Source organism: Indicator indicator, chromosome 3 (assembly GCF_027791375.1).
Source record: "Indicator indicator isolate 239-I01 chromosome 3, UM_Iind_1.1, whole genome shotgun sequence".
Lineage (NCBI taxonomy): Eukaryota > Metazoa > Chordata > Aves > Piciformes > Indicatoridae > Indicator > Indicator indicator.
This window is the reverse complement of record NC_072012.1, coordinates 23,155,829-23,175,364: the sequence shown is the minus strand read 5'-3', so window position 1 is coordinate 23,175,364 and position 19,536 is coordinate 23,155,829. Positions and strand designations below refer to the sequence as shown.

Genomic DNA, 19,536 nt, shown 5'->3' with positions numbered 1-19,536 from the left:
CTTGCTACTTTTATAGTAGCTATCTTTACTGATGTAAAATCAAGACTGAAAAGGTTGTTACATAGTCAATATTTCTCACTCTGAGTGAAGGCAGTCATAGCTTAGCAAATGGAAGAATTTAGCTACCCATACAGCTTCCAGCCTCAGGAGGACTTCCTCTCCTGGAGGATCTGAGCATGCTAGGCAGAGGTCTCACATGTCTCTTCTTCGTTGTTTCCAACACCATTTCATGTGCTTGAAGAATACCTGTCCCACGTTTGGTAACCCTCAGTCTGCTTGGGCTGTGGGTTTGCTCATTAACTCACACAAGATGAGCTTTAAATAGTAGATAGACAAAGCTGAAGTACTGATGGTGGCTTTTCCTGGAGCCATTGCAGGCTAGGAGGAGCTGGAGCTCAGCTCTCTGTTGTGTATGACATGGTGTGACATCTTGAAGTTTGTGAGCTGGAACAGGTATCTGTGCAGAGATATATGGACTCTAGTCACATGGAAGAAAAATTAAAACTCAGATTCCTTGCTGATTCTGCTAGGCTTTTCCTTAGTTTTTTTACTTTTTTTGGGGGGAGGGGGGTGGGGTTGGTTGGTTGTTTTTTTGTCCTGGACTCCTTCCTCTTTCTCCTAACTGTAAGAAACTGCACACAAGGTTTAATGGAAGGTTTTAGCTTGTAAGTAAGTGGGAAGAGTGAACGGAAGTCCTTGGGTCAAGGTGGGAACTGAGTCAGTATTGACTCTTACCAGGCTTGCTGCTTTGCCTTTTGGTCTGTTACTGAAAAGATGGAGGAAAGAGCCACTAGCATCCCTGGTTTACTGGACTGATTGAAGCCACTTTGTATGAAGCTGTACTCATGATTTTGTTGAGAGGTAGATGTGCAGGGGCATGGCTCGTCAGACATTAGTGTCCATTAAGGGACTTTGTGAGAGACCTTTTCCTTTCATCAGACTGTGGAAACTGCATGTGCCTCAGTTCGTATGCCTGGGAAACTTTCAGTGAGGCTTTCTGATGCATCTGGAGCTGGGCTCCCTGGGCTGCTTTCCCAGGGATGTGTGCTCTACATACTACCAGATACCCTTGTGGCACTCAAGCTGAAAGCCACGTGAGGTTTCAACCATAATGTCTGCCAGGACAAACATTTCATCTGTGATGCTCTACCTTGCCAGCAGCCATGAAATCTGTTTGGGTATTTTCCTGCTTGCCAGGGAGACCTGACCTTTCCTTTGGGTGAAGTGCTCAGTTCTGGAGTTACTCTGCCTTTGCTCCAGGAGTTGGCGCTGTTTTGTTGGTCATGGATGTTCTTAGCCAGAGCTTTGTGTTTTAAATTGTATGGACAATTAGGTCATCATTCCAATTATCTATATGCAATTTGTTGTCTTTTTTGTTTCAAGAAGTTTATTTTGGAGTGACCTCCACACAAAAAGAGGCTGGACCTCTGTTGTTGCTTAACATGATTAAAACATCATTGCCTCACAGAATGGTGTTGTGCTTTGCAGTGGCTTTGAGTAATGGGTTTCTTACTCTGTGGAGCCTGTGACTTGTTAGGGGAGGGTTTTTTTTCCTATTGTTTTCAGCAAGTGAGTCCCAGAGTCAAGAGAGAAGAGGGGTGAAAAAGGTAACTTTGCTTCTGAGTTGCTCTTTCCACTGCTAGATAATGTTGGCTGTAGCTCACATCCCTACCCTGCTAGTTTAGCTTATCTGCAGCAGACGCTGCTGGGAGGTCTCTGCCCATCTGGACAGGAGGCATCAACTGTGCTGTGGTGGTTCCTGCATCCTCCACCAGCAGAGATCTGCAGCTTGGGTTGACAGGGGAAGGGAGGGAATGATGTCCTTATTCACTTCTCCCTTGCAAAGCTGTGCAAGGTGTCTCTTGACTGGGAACCTGTAGTCTGGTACTGTAAGCAGCTGTGTTGACAGATGAGGAACATTGGCTTTCTGTCTTCTAAGGGGAGAGAAAACAGATCTGTGGTCAGTGCTGACTCTGTTTATTCTGAAGTGCATCAACGTTTCACTTTCCCTAGTCTATGCAAGAATTTCAGCACCTTTACTAGGGAATATGAAACATGGTCTTGCAAACATTTCTTTTTGTGTGGCATTTCCTTTAATGTGTAATTTCCTTTTTTTTTTTTTTTTTTTCCCCCCCAATGTGTTCCCCCTCCTCCCCCCGAGACAGCATACCGAACACTCATGACAGCCCTTGCTCCTTCATATGAGGTTCATCTGTAGCCTGGCTGTGCCAGCAGCACACTGAGCAGCAATGAGCAGTTTCACAAGCCTGGCCAAGCATTGCAGTCCCTGTGGATAAGTGGTGCTTCCAGAGAGCGCAGATCATTTGATGTCCAGGTTCTGAAAAGGAATATGTTCCTCATGCATCTATTTCAGTGTATTTAGTTGTGCCTTTAAAGAGATGATCATTGTGATACTGAAGCCAAATTTAAATCTTAGCTTTGCAGTGCCATATGGCACAACCTGTAGACACTAAAACACCGAGAGTTCGTGCATCAGCTTGCCAAAGTGATGTGTGGATAAGCAGATTGTCATAAAAGTCATTATTTTAACCACATATAGATTGCACTTGGGCTTTTGGTCAAGCTTTTAAAGGTTGATCTCTTAATGCATTGTTGTGATGCAAAAAAGCATCTCAGGAGGACGCTTTATGGTTACAAATTGTTAGTATTGGCTGAATGAAATAAAGATAATGAAAGGATCTCCCTTTTGATAGTATTTAGGGTATGTCAGGAATCTTTATATTGTAAGAACATTTCCGTGGTTGATTTATAACTCGTTGGGAACCTAACTAGTATTTAGGTTTACTATTTCTGAATATGTTCAGAGCTCTGGAATACTTTTGGCTACAAGTCCCTGTGGACTAAAAAGGAAAAAAAATGTAAAAAATAATCAGAAACAAGAATTCCTAAGGTTGACAGATATTGCATAGTGGGCACAGATGATTAGTGGATTACACATCTCAGTAGAAGTAGCTTAGCTGAAGTGGTTTAGTTTGCTAAAGGATGTTTATTTGCATCAGCAATTCACAGCTCTCAATGTATCTGTTTCAGAGGTCGTTAAACTGGACTTCAAAGATGGGATTTTGTCTCACTTTTGAAAGCAGGGCTTTTCTGGTGCAGGGTGTGACTTGGAATGTGAATTCTCAGCTGGAGCTGTCAAGGAGTGCCAAAGCCAGGACACAGTAGTTAACCCTTCCCAAGGATGGTCCCTTTACCTAAGAGTCAGTCCTGGAGCTGCAATGCTCTGGGCCACCAAGACCTGTGGTACATGTCTTGGGGCTCACAAAAGTTTCATGAGCTTCATTGGATTGCTGGACAGTAACAAGATCGTAGGGCTCAGCATTTGCTTTGGTCTGTTTAGCAGTGTTTTTATATCTTTAATATTTTAGGTTATATTTGAAAAATTAATAAATAGAACTTCAATAAACTATGTTACTTTTTTCCCCTTTAGATTGACAAAATAATGATGTTATTAGGACTTACACTTTGTGTGAAAGTGTGAGCATGGAATACATTTCATGGTTGATTTATAAGCCCCTTGAAAATATGGTTTATAATGAAATTCTGATAGACTCTTAACAAAATTAGCATAAAAACTAGCAATGTCAAAATACCTGTCATGCCTGTGCATTCCTGTAGATTTGCTCTCACTAAGCACTTGCCAAAGGCAAAGAGCACTTCCAGCCAGGACTTGGTGGCACATTGAGGACAGTACGCCCATGACTGACTGCTGGGCCTGTATGAAGTTCAGAGTCTGTATGAGTGAGGTTAAATCAGCTGTAGTGTTACCAAAAGAACATCAAGCTAAGATCAGCTGTCTGCAGCTACAGAGTTGTTGCTGGTCTGCCAAGGCAAAACTTAAAAAATAGAACTTTTGCTGTTGGCAGTACTTAATTTCAGAGTTTTGTTACAATTAGGAAATACAGCTGAGATGGTAACTAGAAAAACAGTAATGATTTGGGCTATCATTGTTCATAGAAGAACTGTATCTTTGTATTTTAATGGGTTTTTTTTGATGAATACTACAGCTGAGCATGGTCTCTGCAAACTGAATTCCTGGTGCTTTGCTGGTACCTGATGCTTGCAGTAAACGAGATCAGTTTCTGCTGAAATATTTCTTTTGGAACCTTTATGTTTTTGTGCAGAGTACTCACTGACAAAGCTGGATAACTGGGTCAGGCTCACGATTTTTTATGCTGAAAAGTCTGGGCTGTGGCCACCCCAGATTTAATGCACATAACACCAGCAGTTTGCCACTAGGAATTTTGAGGGCATTATACTGACCTCAATCTGCTCACGCAACCAGCGAAACAAATAAAGAGCAAGAGTACTCTGCAGCTGTTAGTATGCAAAGGGCTGTTGGAGGTTGTTCAAATAAAATGCAATGGGAGAACCTAAAGTGAGCAGCATAATCTTGATCTCTCAGAAACCAATACACAATCATGGATAGACGAAGTTAAATTTTTAGCACTGAAGTTCATATACATAGAGTATAATTACCTTTTAATTCTTAAAAACGTGGTCAAACCAGCGTTAGACTAAATGTTTTCTTTTCAAAGAGATGGCAAAAGCAATTCCAGATAAGTTAGTTTAAAAGAACCATTTACTTTGTTTTCCATTGGCAAATCATTAGGATTATTTTGGGAAATATAAAAATGGGTGGAAACAGAAAAATCAATCTGGGGAATAAAAGAGAGGAGTGAGCTTGTGGTGAGACAGCAAAGCTCCTGGGGTCCAGGTTAAGTGAGACCTTGGAAGAGTTTGTGCAGAAAGTGTGTACCCTACCCACAGAAATGCTGTAAAAGGTAGAAATCACTAAGAGACAACTTCAGGATTCTTCCCTAGCTGCTTTGTTTGGTTTTGCTGTGGCAATCCTAAAATTTCTGCTATCAAAATGTCAGGTTAGGAGGTTGCTGGTGTGCTGGGGAGGAGAAAGAGATGTGGAGGAACCACAACAATTTGGGGAAGCCCAGACCAAGACTTGACACAGATCCTGTTGTAATAAGTCAATCAGTTTTATTTGTGTGGTGTTTTGGTTTTTTTAGGCACTCTTTGTTAACTCAGGAAAAAAAAGTGGTCATGCAAAGATTTTATCATAATTGGTACAAAGCAGGGACAGGGTCCAACTCCTGCACTCAGCTGTGTCTCTCAGCTTTCTCACTGTGATTTGTAGCAGCAAGATTTGTCCTTTGTGCTCATAGACTTCTGAAGGAACCAACCAGCTGCCCTGAGTGCATTAGTGTACCAATTGCCAGACTACTCTTCTTCCCTGTTTTTGACTGCCCAGTCTAAGTACCATGAAAAAACAGTATTTGGGCTTCAGACAGCATTGCCAGGTGCATGGTCTGATAAACACATTTCCTAGGCTTACAGTCTTGCACAATTACTGTTCTTTGGTCATGTCCTCTGTAGCTATTAACAGATTCAACAAGGAGGGAGACTTGTTTGTGCACAAACATATGTGAGTAGCTTGCCTGGTGAACTCATGTGGCAGGACTGGGCTGCAGTTTTAGGGGGAAGCAAACTTCTGTCATTATATCCATGGCACGACCCATGACCTACATGACAGCATCACAATCCAGCTTTACAGTTGCTACTTCACAAATTGTACAGCATATGAAACTGGATCTCTAAATGATTAAAGAACTTGTAATTGGAAATGGTTTTAGTGTTTCTCAGACACAGGCAGAAATAGATACAGCTCACACTGAGTAATTGTAGAAAAGACAATACTTAGAGAGTCATAGAATTATTTGGGTTGGAAAAGACCTCTAAGATCATCAAGTCCAACTTTCATGGCCTGTAAACCATGCCCCAGAGTGCCACGTCCACACATTTCTTGAACACCTCCAGGGATGGTGACTCCACCATCTCCCTTGGCAGCTTTTTCCAATCCCTGACCACTCTTGCAGCAAAGAAGTTTTTCCTAATCTCCAACCAAAACCTCTCCTAACACAATGTAAGATGGAAACTAAATGCCCCAAAGTGCTAGGAAGTAGGCCATAAGAAACAAATTAGCTGGCTTCCCTGCCAAAAAACCCTTAACATCAACAACACTTAACTATCTTTAATGTCAGATGAATTGTAAATTAATCACCTCTTGCCCTGTAATCTTAATTTTCTTAAAGAAAATGTTTCCTTGTCTCTGGACAAGATTCTTTTATTTTAAATCCCATTACACAGTCTTTAATGAGTAGTGAGCCTGGCTAAGCATAGTGTGGCTGTTGGGGTACATGTGTGGCATGAGATCTTCTCATCAGATGGGGTGCTGATAACCTAGAGTGAGCCTAAGTCTTCCTTTTTGGTTGAGCTGCAGCAGCACTAGTTATTTGAACAGGTGCCTATGCAGTCAAGTCAGTAACTTGCAGAAGCAGGTGAATAATTGGGAAATGCAGGTACTGGAAGTGGTTTGGCTCCCTGGCTAGTCAGGCACTGTATAATGTCAAGGATGACACGTAATCACTTCTTGTTTTAAAGAAAGCAGGCCTGATCCATACCCGGTTAATCTGAAGCCTTCTATATGTGATGAAATCTGATAAAGTGTCTTGGTCAGAAGTTCCACATTTTTACCAGAAATGGCAGGTATTTATAATTTGCTGCATAAGTATTCTAAGTATTTTAGCATAATTTAGAGTGAATTAATGGCTTGTTATTTATTGCCTAGTGCTCTACAGGAGTGATTTATAAAGCTGTGCTCTGTGCTGCTTGTTGCTTTGTATTGCCTGTATAAGAAGTATCATCAATATCATTAAATGAATTCACAGTGACACTGCTTTGGAACGATGGCTTTTGGTGCAAGTGTAACAGAACATAAATCAAGAATTATGTTTAATTCATAAGAGGCACCAGTCTCTCATTTAGGTGTAGGCTGGGCTAGAAGGTATCAAAAATATGCTTTACAATACCCCTTCTGATTGCATTTCAGGCCTCCTCTGTATGCACTTATGTTCTCTGTGAGAATAATATATAGCAATACAGTGCAGTTTGTCAAGAGAATAACATTTGTGGTTTATTTATTTGGGTGCAAACAGTATCATTATTTTTACCACAAGCCAAAAAGGAATATATTTACATGAATATACTTTAAATTATTCTTAAGGGAATCTATAAATTTAAAGATAAGTCTTACCTATTCTGTGTAATAAATACCGTTGCTGATTATTTAAGTTATACTTTAAAAACCCGTATATTTTTTAGTATTCCTTACTTTTATTTGTACTTCTCTCCCTGCAGAAATATAAACAAGCCTTCATTTTAGTCTGTCTTTACTTACTGCTTTAAATTCTTCTTGAATTAGTGCATTGAAATCTGGAGCATTGAAAAGCCTACAAGAATATTTATGTAGTATCTGCTTACGTTTTATTAATTTTATGTAAATATTTCTGTCCCCTTCAACTTTTGTAACAAAATTATTCTTACGAAGCCTAAATTTAGTACTAGGGCTGACTTGAAAATGTGCTTTTACCTCAGTATTATTCCAAGTATATATGACCTCTTGGCAGTGCCATTCACATCTAATGGTAATTTTGAAGCAAGAAGATTTAACTCTTTGTGCTGCTGATGCAGTTTATTAGAAGTGTTAATTATGCAAGATCTCTGGATAACTCCAGGGCTGTTGTTTGCTAGAAGCTTGTTCATTGCCAAGCTGCAAGAAGTGGGATGTGATCTCTGATATTTCTTGGAGTTACCAAAGTAACAGTCATGTGTTTTAAATATAGGACTGAAAGGAGTTACTGTCACAGGAGAATACTAGATACTAAATCAAAAATAGAAAAATAAAAACTATTTTATTAAAATGAAGGAATGGGATCTTCTTATTAATTTTGATACAAGTTTCAGAAGTGTTAATCTATAGAAAGATGTTTTTCAAAGCAATAAGTGCAAGGTGTAGTTCCTTTACAAAACAATTCCACAGGACCAATATTTATGCTCTAATAAACCTTAGTATTTTAAAAACAAATATTTTCTGAAATGTAATGTAATGTATATTGTTGTGCATAAGGAAGCATATGAGACAGTCTGGGGGGAAAAAAGAGCAATTTCAATCAAGCTTCCCAAAACCAAACAGATCAAAATTCTTTAGAATATTCTTATTGGTAAACTTTCGAAAAGAAGAAATATCACTGTGGTAAATATTGAAAAACAGGTTTTCAGAACATGACTGACAGCTGCAAAAAGTGAAGTATTTCCCTACAGCGAGATGACATGAACGTTGTTGTAGCAAGCATAGATTAAAAGATCTGAGAATAGAAACCTGAGTAAGATTTACATTGTGGTTGGTTAAATGTATCTAAGAATATTTGTGATCTTTTCTGTTTCCCTTAGTTTACGAATTCTGGTCATTTTTATATATTTTAATACAAAGTCAGTAATAGAGCCAGAACAATATTTAGGTGCAGTATGTGATCCCTAACATTCCTTCCAACCTAAGCCGTTCTATGATATTTTGAGACAGAGGAATAAATGCAACCTTTGAAATTCTGAAGTTAAAAGATAGAGGTAAACATATGTCCACTGAGTATTATTAATATGTAAACGCAGGTCTTCAGTTTAAATGCAGGTGACTAGCTTCAGGTCAATAAAAACTGTAAATAAATAAATAACTAGAGATGAATAGCAATGTCAGGCAAGTAATCCAAACTTAGTATGAGCTGTTTGATTGAGGGATCTTCAGAAATTGATGCACCTGGAAGCTAAAGCATGGCTAACCAGCTGTGTTTGAAGATATTGTAGTTGTTTGCAATATAGTGTTTTTCATAATCTTTCTGCAAGAATAATGTAGCAGAATTAATCTTTGCCAGTTAATGAGGTCTGCCTCTTTCCTTAGCATGTGCCAAACAAGTGGTACTGCATGGTTAGTGCTGCTCTTTTACAGCTTTGGTTTTGGATGCTGTTCTTGGATATGGCTTATTTTCTTCTAAACTGATACTTGTGCCTCTGTCATCCATGCACCTCTATCAGTTAAGAGTTTACTGTTATTCCTTCCATCTCTCTGATGGGTTTTACTTTAATTCTTCTGACTCACAGCCACATCCCTCACATCCATAGGGATAAGGTACCTTCCAGCTTATGGTATGTTGGGTTTTGTAGATTTTAAGATTTCAGTCACATTGTGTGTAGACATGGGATTTATTTTTTTGCCCAGTGATCAACAGATGTTTGGTTTTGTTGGAACAGTCACAGACCAACCATGGGCTGCTGGCCATCAGCAGTTCTGAGTCAGCCAGGAGAGCTGACTTGAGCTGTCTCACCAGTGGTCTCACCAGACCACCAGCATCACACTCATCAGTGTAAAGGAAGAAGTTTGCCTAAGGAGAGAGGAGCCTCTTCCTTTTCCTGGTTGTAAGGACTGCCTTCCTGGGTGTTGTGAGTGCTGCACTTTTGCTGAACTGAATATAATTTTGTGATGTCAAATCTGGTATCTGTTACTGACTCATTTGTAAAGATGATGCCTGGTGTCTGGTCAGTTTTACAGTTTAATGCAGTGTCTTGGGGATGGGATGTCACCGCTATCCATTACCAGGGGACTCTGCCTGATCTAAATACCTGGAATATTTTTACTGAAGGGAGAGCTCAGAGGAAGAGGGGGTTTAGAACACCTGTCTGATTCCCTGACACACTCCTGAATTTATCCTGAGAAGCTGATGGGAAGTGTCTCTTCCCGGAAGGTACAGGGGCACTGTACTAAATGTAGTGGTGGACTTACTACCAAAAGTTGCTTTGTTGAAGAGCAGAGATTTGCAAAAACAAACACCCTGGGGTTTTTTGTTATGCAGATGGCTTTAAAAACAAACAAACAAAAAAAACCCTTAAAACTATGACAGTCTGCAACCAGCAGAATATTAGTCTTGAGAAGTGATCCTCTTCTATCATTAAGTGCTAGCTCAAGTTTGCTGGTTTATTAATCAACCATAAACTTCTTAGTTATACAAATTGCAGATGAATTTCCCTAATTTCCAGTACCATTCTGTTGTGTACAGCACCAGATGTGCAAGTCTCCAATGAATGCCTTCATCTGGAATAGTTGGTGCTAGGGATTCCAGACATGAGAATTTGAGCTCCTGAGCAATATTTCATGTAACAGAGCAATAATTATTTCATACGCTTGGAAAGTTCACCTTCCTGGCAACATTACTGAACTGAATTCCCAGTGTATTCCTTTTGATTGTAAACTGTCAGTAGCAAATAATTGAAGAGTCAAAGACTGGTTGCATTTCACTCAGCATTGCCATTTTTTGTTCATCTGGGATATAGAGAAACAGTGTTGCGACTGTGCTAAAGAGTCTCAGAACATCAACAGGATATTTCCCTACAAACATTCATTCCAGTGTTTCGCTAATGCTGCCAAAGATGTCTGAAAACAAATCTGTGCTCAGAGAAAAAATGAGTCAATAAGAAATGAGACCCACCACTCATCCTGAAGTACTTGAGTTACTGCTTACATTGTCTGGTACTTTGGCTTCTTTCAAGGCTGTGGTTATAAATCTCTTCATTAATACTTTACATTAAGGGGAGGAGTTTTAGAGTTTGATGTCTTTTTTTTTTTAAATGCAGGCTTAAGGAATTGCTATCAACACAGTATCAAAAGCAGATATTATGTCAGTGGGTAATTTATTTCTAAGTAAGATAAATCATGGATTGTTTCCTAGAAAGAAATGTGGGTTCAAACATATTAATGTTTGACTAGTATATTATATGGTAGGCTGCTGTACACATGATTTGTAAATTGAGAGTATTTATGCCTATCTCAAGTGACTGACTAACTCAAGCTAAAGTTCATAGAGCAGTTTTTGTTCAACAGAAGATTGATAACCCCAGTAGTATTTTATTATGCAAAAACTTTCACCAATACCAGAACTGTGAGCTGTTGGACAGTGTGGCAAAAGGCACGGCAGGGCTCTATGTGTTTGATTACTGTGGCTATGTCTGCTTTGAGCAGAACCTCCTGAGGTCACTTCCAACCTCAATTATCTTATGATCCCATGATCCTTTCTGAGGTGTGAAGATGATTCTAAAGGCAGGGCATGGTCTCCTGGGTGGAGGAATTAAAAACTCTCCCCACGGCTCAGAAGCAACTCAATTCACCCCTTTTGGAGCTCACAGCAATGGTGGCAAATCAGATCCTGACCACAGCCACCAGATTGCAGGGGCAGAGCTCTGATCCACAGCAGGAACATTTTCCAACTTTAGACTAAAGAGGCAGGTTTGATCCTTCCCTTTTAAACTAATTTGCATAACTGGGATGCACCAGTTGCATCTCGGCACATTGCTGGCTCATGGTCAACCTTTCATCCGGGTCCTTTTCCCCTTCACTGCTCTCCAACAGGTCAGACTTCAGCCTATACTGATACCCAGGGTTGTTCTTTCCCAGGTGCAAGACTCTACACTTGTCCTTGTTGAATTTCATTACATTTCTCCCTGCCCAGGTCTCCAGCCTAAGTTTTACTGAATGGCAGCACAACCCTCTGGTGTGTCAGCCGCTCCACCCAGTTTTGTGTCATCAGCAAACTTGCTGACAGTGCTCTCTGTTCCCTCATCCAGATCACTGATGAATATATTGAATAGTACTGGTCCCAGTACTGACCCCTGAGGGACTCCACTAGTTATAGGCTTCCAATTAGACTCCATCCCATTCTGCTCTCTGACTTCTTTCCTTCAACCAGTTCACAATCCGCCTCACTACCTGATCATCCAGACCACATTCCTCAGTTTAGCTGCAAGGATGCTGTGGGAGACAGTGTCAAATGCTTTCCTGAAGTCAAGATAAACCACATTCACTGCCTTACCATCCTCTATCCGCCTGGTTGTGTCCTCATAAAAGGCTCTCAGGTTGATCAAACCTGAGCTCCCCTTGGTAAAACCATGTTGACTGTTTCTAATGACCCTCTCGTCCTTGATATGCCTAAGGACAGCACTGAGAATAAGTTGTTCCATTACCTTGCCAGGGATGGAGGTGAGGCTGACCTGTCTGTAGTTACCTGGGTCCTCCTCCTGTAGCTGAGAAGAAAGAATTGTCCTAATCTGCTTTCAGTCAGCAAAAAGCTCTAATCCAGTCACATAAAATAGATAGAATTAAATATATATGTGTGTGTATATATATATAGATATAGATATAAATTTTTATTCTCTGAGATGCAAGGGAAAAGAGGCTGAAAATATTTCTACACAATTTCAAATGGTAATTCTTGCTTTTGACTCTTTCCTAATGTATGTGTACTGTTGTGTGTGTCTCTTTTGTACTCGAGTTTTCAAAGAAACAAATGTTTGGGGTTTTTTTAGGACTACAAAAGAAATTTCTTAAAAATTTTAAAGTGTAGGAGCTAGAGCTTCCTGCCTACCCTTCTGCATCCAGTGCTGTAACCTTAGCCAGTATTACAGAGAATGGATCTGTGATTCTATGCTATTCTCCTTTGGTTTTCTACTTGAGAATGTTTGTTTTATTCATATCTTGGTTAAAGAAAACCTTAAATGTTTGCATGAATCAATCCCTAGTCAGACCAGCACAGGGTCAAGCATAAGTACACACAGGACTGCGCATGGACTGTGGCATGTATTAGAAGAGGGAGGAATGTGGTCAGAGTTGTAGCTTTTAAGAAACAGGTTTTGCAGAGGTGCACTGGGTGAGAGAAGATCTACAAGACCAGCTGGATGCAAGTTGGGTCTAGCAAGACTGAAAGAGTTACTATTATCTTTTCAGTTGGTTTAATACCAAAAACATTTGCAAAATGAGACGTTGATTTATTTTCTTGGTGTTTACTCGTTCTTGCTGAGAAGGCTTTTGACATTTGTCTTACACTTTTTGTCTCTTATTTTTTTTAAACAAAATTTTAAGATACTCATCACAACCCTAGGCTGACCTTTGGGTCCCTTTCTTCACATGCATGATCTCTAGAGATAAAACTTTACAGATAAGAGGAAGGGTGAGGTGGCTCTTGTTTCTAGAGTACTGTGTCCAGTTTTGGGCCCCTCAGTTTAAGAAGGACATTGAGATACTTGAATGTGTCCAGAGAAGGGCAATGAGGCTGGTGAAAGGCCTTGAACATAAGCCCTACAAGGAGAGGCTGAAGGAGCTGGGATTGTTTAGCCTGGAGAAGAGGAGGCTCAGGGGTGACCTCATTGCTGTCTACAACTACCTGAAGGGAGGTTGTAGCCAGGAGGGGGTTGGTCTCTTCTCCCAGGCAACCAGCACCAGAACAAGAGGACACAGTCTCAAGCTGTGCCAGGGGAGGTTTAGACTCGAGGTGAGGAGAAAGTTCTTCATGCAGAGAGTTGTTAGATGTTGGAGCGTGCTGCCCAGGGAGGTGGTGGGGTCACCATCTCTGGAGGTGTTCAAGAGGGGATTGGACGTGGCACTTGGTGACATGGTTTAGTAGTCATGAGGTCTTGGGTAACAGGTTGGACTTTGATAATCCTTGAGGTCTTTTCCTACCTTGTTGATTCTGTGATTCTCTTGCATTTACTGCATATGAAGGCAGAGTCTTAGTTCAGGACATCCACCACAAATGAAGTGGTTACCTTTTGCCCTCTAACATATACCCTAGCTTTTGATGGCCATTTTAATCCTTTTCCTCTGAAGACCTTTCACCTCTGATCAAGGCTTTTAAAGCAAGTGTGCTAATTAGTCTCCTGAATGTATGTCTGCATCAGTAATTACATCTTATTTGCCAGATTTCCCTGGCAGTATTGGCTGAATGTGATCAGGACAGATGACTTTTTTTATAGCATCTCAGGGAAGAAACAGCTGGGGCAGGGAGGAAAAGGCAGAGTCAAAAATGCACACAGATCTCATTCCTGCTGCTTTAATTAGACCATGCTTGCATATCAAGTGGAAACTGAAAAAACAACCTAATGTTGTTTTCACCTGTAGCTGGAAGCCTCCCACTAAAGCACATTCCGCATCAGCAGCCACAAGTACTCTGTGTATTTTCCTTGTTGGCCCCAACACCGACATCAGCTCTCAGTTGAGGTTAATATACTGCTCTTGATTACTCTTGAAGAAATTGTCACTTAAGGTTTCGGCCAAACTGGCAGACATAGGCTAAACCAGACATCAATATATGTGACTCCAGTGTGAAATATGAGATACTTCCATATTCAATCACCACAGCAATTACTGGGTGTGCATTGCTTTGTTTTCCATTCCAGCTCAAGCTTGCAAGATATCCAGCACTGACCATCTTCCCTGTAGCAGCAGAAAGGGAATGCAGTCTGTGGTGACATAATTTGGAGGAAGAGCTTTGTGGGGCTTGTGAAGACCAATCTCAGTTTCGTATAGCTGGTCACTGATATCACTGGAGCTGGTGTTGTGGGTATCATCCTGAATTTCCTCCAGGGGAAGTATTCACAAATTGTCATGCAGAAATATGCAATGCAGCTGCTGGCAGCAGGCACAGATTTAAACTCGGCTAGTGAGGGGAAAAAAATAACCTTGTTTTCCTTGGTCATGTTGAGAACCTATTTAGTTCTGTCATGAGGTGATGTATTTCACTGTAGGAAACCTGAGTCTTTTTTCCCAGCATTATCACAAATGAGTTTGTCCTGATGCTTCCCCTCATCAGGGAGAGGGCAGATTCCAAGCACCCCTGTAAGGACAGAGTTGAGCACCAGGTGTGTAAATTCCACAACATGACCAAATGATGCCAGTTTCAGGGTAAGGCCAAGGACAGGTACTCTGCTCCTGGAAACACGACTCAGCATACTGCATCTAATCAACAGGAGGCAGGGAGGAACATCTCTCTATCCACAGGTTCATGACTGTATGCAAGTGACTCTGGATTTTCCTCCCAAATAACATGGAACAAAAGTTCATCACACAGTGGGATGTTTCTTAGGGTATGTTCAGAGAAGCTGGGAGTGCTGCACTCAAAGTATTTTTAAGCTTGTTGGCACTTGAGTAAGATTGCACTTCAAGTCCTATTTCACAGGTGATGGGGACTATATGTAGTTCAAGTAAAGAATCGGCAAGCTGTATTTCTTTCTCTGCTTTTCAGTGATAGACAATCTGAAAGTCTTTATTGGCACCCATTTTCAACTTGAGTAGTTGGGCTTTAAGGAAGAAAAATTCTTTACAGAATTGCTGTAATTGATGCATGGGGTTAGTAATGCCTTGAACTGACAGTGAGCCTTGACACCTGTGTTCAGACCTCTTTCTTCTTCTGTCAGCAGTTTACCTCCTCTTGCTACTTTTAAAAACTCATTTTCCTTTCTCTCTTGCATAGCTCCAAGCAGACAAATACATCTAGGCTAATGAAAGTGTGAAGTTTATATAAAGGGAACCTTATTGCATCTAAGCTGTTTTCCTTTTGAAGCTCTCACTTTAGCATGTCAGGATGTTTCTCTTCCCTCCCATTTTTCTTTTATTTCTCAACTCTTTGGAAAGATTAATTCCTAGCGGGGAATTACCTCTAGGGACATGCAGGGCATGGATCTTACATTTTGGTTGACTGACAGGTTGGACTTGATTAGTCACTTGCCCTTTATCTGGCAAGAAATAGCATACAATGACAGATTGGATGATAGACTGGTGTGGAGTAACATCAATTAATTGTTAGTAAGTACCTTTCATCTGAGCAATATTTAATTACATTAAAGACAGCGTAGAAACTTCTGAAAAACAGCAGAAAAAACAGTTGCTGGATATACATTAGGCCAGAACCAGCCCACTTCCCACACTTATGGTTATGAGTCTGGAATTTTGGAAGGTCCTGATAGATCCTCCTCAGTTCCCATCTTCCCCTCATTAATGTTTATAAATATGTGAATGTTGATAAAGTTGTGCAGGGCAGTGTCGGGAGGATGGAGCCAGGCTCTGCTCAGTGATGTCCAGTGACAGGACAAGGGGCAATGGGGGCAAGCTGAAGCAGAGGAGGTGCCACAGGAACAGAAGGAAAAACTTTTTCACTGTGAGGGTGCTGGCGCCCTGGAGCAGGCTGCTCAGAGAGGTTGTGGAGTCTCCTTCTCTGGAGACACTCCAAACCGACCTGAATGTGTTCCTGTGTAATCTGGTATAGGTGGCCCTGCTCTGGCAGGGGGGTTGGACTTGGATGATCTTTCAAGGTCTCTTACAACCCATAATGTTCGGTGATTCTGTGAAAACAAACCTCATAATTGATAGTACAATAATTTTCTTTGGTCATAGAGTCTTTTTCAAGTGTTGCCAATATTATTTTTAATATAAGTGCTCTAAATATTATGTAGCTTTTAATCTTCAGTGTGAATATGGGAATGGATAGGGTGTGAATATAATTACACCCAAGTTTAAAAGAGAAAAAAACTTTGAATTCACGATCCTATTCCAGTACTCTCATCTACCAGGTAAGAACAGGGAGATTTAGATTGGATATTACGAAAACTTTCTTTAGTGAACAGCTGGTCAGGCATTGGAACAGGCTGCCCATGGAGGTGGAGTATGTGTTCCTAGAGGTGTTTTTAAAAAAAATGTGGGGTCACAGCACTTTGGGACATGGTGTAATGGTGGAGTGGGGTTGGCAGTTGGACTGGATGATCTTAAAAGTCTTTTTCAACTGAAACAGTTCTATGATTTTATAACATCACCAGCAAAGAAAATTCCATGCAGGAACTTCCCATTTTGCACTTTTTCCTAAAAGCAGCTTCATTCACGCAGAATTGGACTGCATTATTGTCTTTTGCTCTGTGAATAAAAAATAAATGCAGAGAAAATCAAGCAGGTGATGCTGATAAACTGTCATCAGTGACATCCTTTAATAATTCTCTGAAGCTACCCTGGTCAGTGCAAAACTTATGCATAGGCCCACTGCAAAACTTAAGCTGATGTGAACATGTGATGTCAGAAGCTGTGCCCTCACTGCACAGTGCTGCTGTCCTCAGGGTGCAGCTCACTCCTGCTATGGAGCAGCAAGAATTGGCTCCTACTCTGTATTATCAAGCAAGGGATGATAGACACAGAGAGATTCAGACCATTCAGCTGGCTGCTGGCTCTCTCCCAGGATCCCGTTTTTCTCACACACATGCAGAGATGCAGCAAACAGGACACAGTTTGGTGTTACTGGTGTCAGTTGATGTTTGTTTGCATTCAGACACGTACTCGAGCTCCACTCTGCATGTGGTCTGTGTTCCAAGTCTGCACCCAGCTGCCTCATAAAGGAACTTTGTGGTTGCTATTGTGTGCATCCTGGATGATATCCAGGATAACCAGTTCACAATCCACCTTACTACCTGATCATCCAGACCAAACTTCCTCCGTTTAGCTGCAAGGATGCTGTGGGAGACAGTGTCAAATGCTTTCCTGAAATCAGTATAAACCACATCCACTTCTCTACCATCGCCTATCCACCTGGTTATATCCTCATAAAAGCTTATCAGGTTGGTCAAACATGCCTTCCCCTTGGTAAAACCATGTTGACTGCTCCATTAGGAGCCTCTTGTCCTTGATATGCCTAAAGACAGCGCTGAGAATAAGTTGTTCTATTACCTTTCCAGGGATGGAGGTGAGGCTGGCTGCTTTGTGGTTACCTGGGTCCTCCTTCTTGCCCTTTTTGAAGATTGGAGTGTGATGTTTGCCTTCCTCCAGTCCTCAGGCACCTCTCCTGTCTGCCATGACTTACTGCAGACTTGGAGAGTGGTCTGGCAATGAACTCCACCAGCTCCCTCAGCACCCACAGGTTCATGCCATCAGGACACATGGATTTATGGATGTCCAGATGACTTAACTGTTCCCTAACCCAGTTTTCATCAACCAAGGAAAACTCCTCCTTGGCCATGTCTTCCTTTGGAGCCTCAGGGGTCTAGGGCTCCTGAAGACAGCCTCCAGCAGTATAGATGGAGACAAAGAAGGCATTTAGTAACTCTGCCTTCTTTGTATCCTCTGTCACCAAGGCACTCACCTCATTCAGCAGTGGGGCTACATTGCCTCTAGGGTTGGTTTTGCCTGCAATGTATTTGAAGAACCTCTTTCTATTGTCCATGACCTCCTTTGCAAGGTTGAATTCCAAGGAGGCCTTAGCTTTCCTAGTTGCCTCCCTATATTCTCTGACAACTCTCTTATAGTCCTCCCACATGACCAGCACCTCCTTCCATGACCTGTAGATTCTCTTCTTCCACTTGAGTTTGCTCAGCACTTCGCTACTTAACCATGCAGGTATCCTGGCTCCCTTTCTTGCTTTCTTACTTGTTGGAATGCTCTGATCTTGAGCTTGGACGAAGTGGTCCTTGAATATTAACCAACTATCATGGGCCCCTTTGCCTTCTAGTACCCTGCCCATGAGATTTTCCCTAGCAAATGCTTGAAAAGGCCAAAGTTGGCCCTGCTTAAGTCCAAGGTTGTGATCCTGCTTGGTATTCTGCTCCTACCATGCAAGATCCTGAACTCCATCTCATTATCACTACAGCCAAGACTGCCCCTCAACCTTCACTGCTTCAGCCAGACTCTCCTTGTTAGTGAGTACCAGGTCCAGCAGCACTCCTCTCCTAGTTGGCTCATCCAGCATCACCAACGCACTGGAGGAACCTTCTGGACTGTGGCTGGCTGAGAAGGCTTTCCAGCAAATATCTGGGTAGTTAAAATCCCTCGTGAGAACCCGTGCCTGTGATGGTGAGGCTGCTGTCAGCTGCCTGTAGAAGGCTTCATCAGCTTCCTTGTCCTGATCGGGTGGTCTGCAATAAACACCCACAACAGTATCAGTCGTGCAGCCTGCCCCTTAATTCACACCCACAAACTCTCATCCACCCCTGGACAGAACTCAATACATTCTAGTTGTTCCCTCATGTAAAGAGCAACTCCACCACCTTGTCCTGTTGACCTGTCTTTCCTGAGAAGTACATGGCCATCTGTGACCAGTACCAGTCATGGGAGCTGTCTCACCATGTTTATGTAATTGTCACCAAATCATAACCCCTTGACTACACACAGATCTTTAACTTCTCCTGTTTGTTCCCCATGCTGCATGCATTGGTGTACAGGCATTTCAGAGAGCAAGCTGAGCATGCCAATTCTACCTTGGGGAGGCAGGGAGTGGGAGGCCTTTTGATCTTTGTTAATACTAGAACATCACCCCACTGGTGCAAACCCAGCAACAACCCCCTCTGATTCTAGCTTAAAGCTCTGTGAATGAGTCCTGATAGTTCTTGTCCTAGAATCCTTTTCCCTGGGTGAGATAAGCCTTTCCCATGTACTACAATTGGGCCATTATCAAGGAACCCAAAGCCCTGCTCTTCCTTCCAAAGAGGAAGGAAGCAAGTAAGTAGAAATAAAGAATGGCTAGCACTGTTAGCCAGGGCAGTTCTGTATGAGAAAAACAATCAAGTTGCATTGTATTTCTAGATGACTATGAGAAAACAAAATGACAAACATTTCTCTATGGTACGTGAGCTGGTCTGTTAGCTGTGGGTCATGGATAGGAAGCAATTGCTTTTTGGATGAAACTGGTGAGAACTGAAGTATAGAAACTGTATACAGCTATAAGAATACCAGTTCATCAAAGATGGAGACAGACTGAGACCAGAGGAGACCAAGAAAACAGAATATTGTTCACAGAGTGAATTGCTAGATGACAGGCA

The 19,536-nt window shown here is 41.6% G+C and overlaps 1 protein-coding gene across 1 annotated transcript in view; it reads left to right on the top strand.

The window, feature by feature from the left end:
* RELN (reelin) overlaps positions 1–19,536 on the top strand; it is a 262,132-nt gene that overhangs the window by 79,657 nt on the left and 162,939 nt on the right. The window lies entirely within an intron of this gene.